This window comes from Anarrhichthys ocellatus, unplaced genomic scaffold (genome assembly GCF_004355925.1).
Source record: "Anarrhichthys ocellatus isolate YVR2014 unplaced genomic scaffold, GSC_Weel_1.0 scaffold19, whole genome shotgun sequence".
Taxonomy (NCBI): domain Eukaryota; kingdom Metazoa; phylum Chordata; class Actinopteri; order Perciformes; family Anarhichadidae; genus Anarrhichthys; species Anarrhichthys ocellatus.
In genome coordinates this window covers 5,251,735-5,255,553 of record NW_022280049.1, presented here as the reverse complement: position 1 = coordinate 5,255,553, position 3,819 = coordinate 5,251,735, and the positions used below count along the sequence as shown (strand labels likewise).

Here is a 3,819-nt window from a genome sequence, read left to right as displayed (position 1 = left end):
ATCAATCAGCCATTAATCTATGAAAAATTAGCCATGAAATATGTTGTGGGAGTGATCAGGAGAGAGGAGTGGAACCTGGAAAAGCACGGCCTTGTGATCACAGACGGCAAAGTCACTGAGATTCACATTATATCTGCACAGAAACCACGGGAGAGCGTGTAAGCAGTGTGTAAGAGGTGTTATAATGAAAAGATAAACACTTTCACTTCCCGAGCCAAGAGACGGTCACTACTCGCTGCTGCCCAGACAGAGCCAGCCAGCCCACCCGTTGAGAAGTGTACAAATATTTATTATGAAACTGTTCAGACAAAATGAACATTGGCGAGCCACCACCGTCTAGTTAATTAATGGGAAAACACTGCAAAGACTAAAGATCAGAACAATCAAAACAAAGTCACATCCACTCCTCTCCAATAAGATCTTCTACAACATATTTCATGGCTAATTTTTCATAGATTAATGGCTGATTGATTGAATTATTCCACCACGGTATCTAGGAGAGGCATAGTTGGAAACAGCAGATGTCTGACCTCAATGTTACGAAAATAGGCAATTTAGTGTTTCCTAAAAAAATTCACACTTTTCAGAAGCTTTTATTCGTCACTCTCTTGCAGACGTGCAGCCTCATCTGGGAAGAAGGGGAACGTTCTACATACCAACTGAGAGAACGTCTTCTCCCCGCTAAAGCTCTGAGGTAGGATATTTTTGTTTCCTCTTGCTGACTAATGAAAGTGTACCAAATCTTTTAAATTCAGTGGCCTATTAGGCTTTGTTATGAACCCCTTGGAAATACATGGACTTATAGGATATGGTCTGTGATAGACACGGACATTCTGACACCATCCAGTGTGATCTACCCATCCTGAGAATATCTTTGTTTCTGATGTCCAGCTCTTAGAAATACCTGAAGCTGGAGTTAAAGCCATTTAAGGAGCTCATTTGTCTCCTTTGTTGGTTCTCAGAGAAAAGACACAAAGTGTTGGGAGAGGAACAGCAGAATGCATGAGGACAAGGACATCTACAGTAAGTGAGTCTGAAAAACATCATCGTCTGTACACAGCTGGAAACATGAACATTCAAAGAGCATGATTTTTATATTTCAATGATTGTGCGTCTGTAATGTTTTTTTTCAATGTTTCTGTCCTCCAGGAGGAGCAGCTGGAGAATCACAAGGAGGGCTCATCAGTCGCCACTGAGACCAGATCTAAAGATCCAAACGCACTGAATGCGTCTGATGCATGCGTTTTGAAGTACACACATTTTAAACTTCCGAACATTCCCCAAAAGCGTTATCGCGTCCTTCAAACTGCTTTGAAGCCTGCGCTCCGATCTCAATTTTAAAGCGTCAAATGAAGATGCAGCAAACCAAAGCTTTCTTTCTGCAGTGGACGGAGTGTTTTTGTGGTCTCAAGAACTCCAACAGGATGATACAGCGTATTGTGTGACGCCGATTTCACATCAACTAGTTCAACTTTTTTCATATATCAATAATTTGGGCTCCAAGACGCTGCATCACACGATACACTTTCCCAGCATCACAATCCACATGAATGCGTAGAACGTAGATCATACATGCACTCGTGCATAAACGTGCCTAAATACACTTTAATTGAAGTTTAATTGATACTGCTGGTTCTGTGGTGTTGGCATTTTGAATCTGATGCATGCAGCGTGCCATAGATGCATCAATTGAGGCGCATCATTCAGTGCGTTTGGGCCTTAAGACCAGCAGAGGAATTCAAGAGTAAGGAAACACCAGTAAAGCAAAAATATTTTCTTTGTACTTTGATTATTGTTATGAATAGTATGTCATAATATAGTGTGTCTTCAAAAAATGTCATAAAAAATATACCTTCAAAATTTCATAGTCTTAAAAATGAACAGTAAATGCCATAAAATGATATAAAATATCATAGTATAGTATGCCATGTAAATGTTATAAAAACACCATAGTATGATGTCCGGGTGTGGCAACACGTTTTGGCAAACAAACGCAGGTCTCAATTACAGGCGTGCAGATCCGAGTGTGCTGAGGTTAGCACAACAAGAGAAATATACATAGCGTACAGTAGGCTACACATACATCTTTCTCTTCTTCTCTCCTCAGATGAGTGTTCCAGACCAAACAACGACAGAGTTCTTCTTTTTGTTCAGCGTATTCTTCTGTTTGAACTCAGAGGTCTTAAAAAAAAAAAAACCATGTCGGGTTGACCGTCAGAGTATGATGACGCATTTTCAAAAATAAGAAATTGTTAATTCTGTTCATCATTGATCTTTTTCACATTCATGACAACAGATATACTGACAGCTGTGAGGAGTTCCACATCCATGTCATGTTCTTGGATTGAGCCACTGACTTTCTCTCTGACCTCTCAGCCAATAGTTCCCACCAACCGCCATTAGGTTAAAACTGATTATGAACTACTCCTACTCCTTATTCACAATGCACGTGCTTGGGCCAGTGCAGTAGTTCAGTTTGTAACCGTCTCTAGCTAAAACAAAACTATGAGAAGTTAACTAAGTAATTCACCTTCTAAATAAGGAATGGCATTTGTTCTTAGTGCTGCAACTGCTCCCAACCAGAAGATAAACAAGTGTCAAATGAACTCTGAATTATTGTAATAAGAGACAGAACTTACCACAGCTGCTGGATTCATCCAAAATGAATCTAAAAGGGAACTGAATTGGATTTGTGGATTTATACAACAAGCTCTACAAAGCTCAACTTAGATTTTAATGTAAACTTATAAACTCTCCAATTGGTTGTTTCTTACATCAATACTATCTGGGACTTGGAGTTGACTCCTACGTTTGTATGTAGGAGTCAACTTTTTAAACCGAAAAAGTTTCTTTAGTACTGATTTTATATCTTAGCCAAGAGTTGGAAAATGCCCCGACAATTGCTTGATGTTGAAGTCTATAAAGATATTTTTTCAACTGAATAGAATACATCGGTTGCATCGGTTCCTTTCATATCTTGCTGTAAAATTCTGTTGTGATCCAGTGTAAATTTAATAAAAGTTTAAAAAAATCAATTGAATGTCTATATCCATATTTTTGTATCTTCTTTTGTAATATTTTATATGAATGATTTGTATGGAGAGAAAATCAAGACAATAGAAAATCTTGAAGAATTATTAAAGGATGTGATTATTTTCGCACAATCGGTAAATGATGCCTTATAGTTTGGAGGATGTCAGTTGGATTTTTAAATGGCATACTATGAATTTGTTATGACTTTTTAGAGCTGCAATCAAGTTATCTTTGAAGTAAGTTTTCTTGCAAATGAGAATGTTTTGAGCCACTCAAATATGGAGATTTCCTGCTTCCATCTGTTTTATGTGATATTAAACTGAATATCTTGGGGTTTTGGACTGACAAAATAGGCATTTAATGAAATCCCTTTTGACCTTTAAGAAACTGCGATGGACATTTTTTACTAATTTTGGATATTTTATGGACAAAACAATTTATCTAGAAAATAAATGAGAGATTGATCTATGATGACCATAATCATTAGTTGAAACCCAACCCTTTTTTATGGACTACTATTCACTATATAGTAGTCTATAGGCTGTAGTATAGCATATTAAAAAAATCATAGTATAGCATATTGAAAAATGTATCATTGAATAGTAAGTCAAAAAAAGTCACAGTAAAGCATGTCAAAAAAGGTCATAGTATAGTGTGTCGAAATAAGTCATAAAAAAGTCATATAGTATGATGCAAAAAGTCATAGAACAGTCATAGTATAGTATGTCAATACTAGCAACAAAAAAAGTCATAAATAAGTCATAGTATAGTATGTCAAAATAAGTC

General features: G+C 36.9%; 1 long non-coding RNA gene across 1 annotated transcript; it reads left to right on the top strand.

Moving 5' to 3' along the window:
* The first annotated feature begins 962 nt into the window (after positions 1-962).
* Positions 963-2,671, top strand: LOC116389158 (uncharacterized). The gene is made up of 3 exons (XR_004213106.1): positions 963-1,023; positions 1,150-1,744; positions 2,108-2,671. It is a non-coding gene; the product is annotated as an uncharacterized LOC116389158 (long non-coding RNA).
* The last annotated feature ends 1,148 nt before the right edge of the window (positions 2,672-3,819 follow it).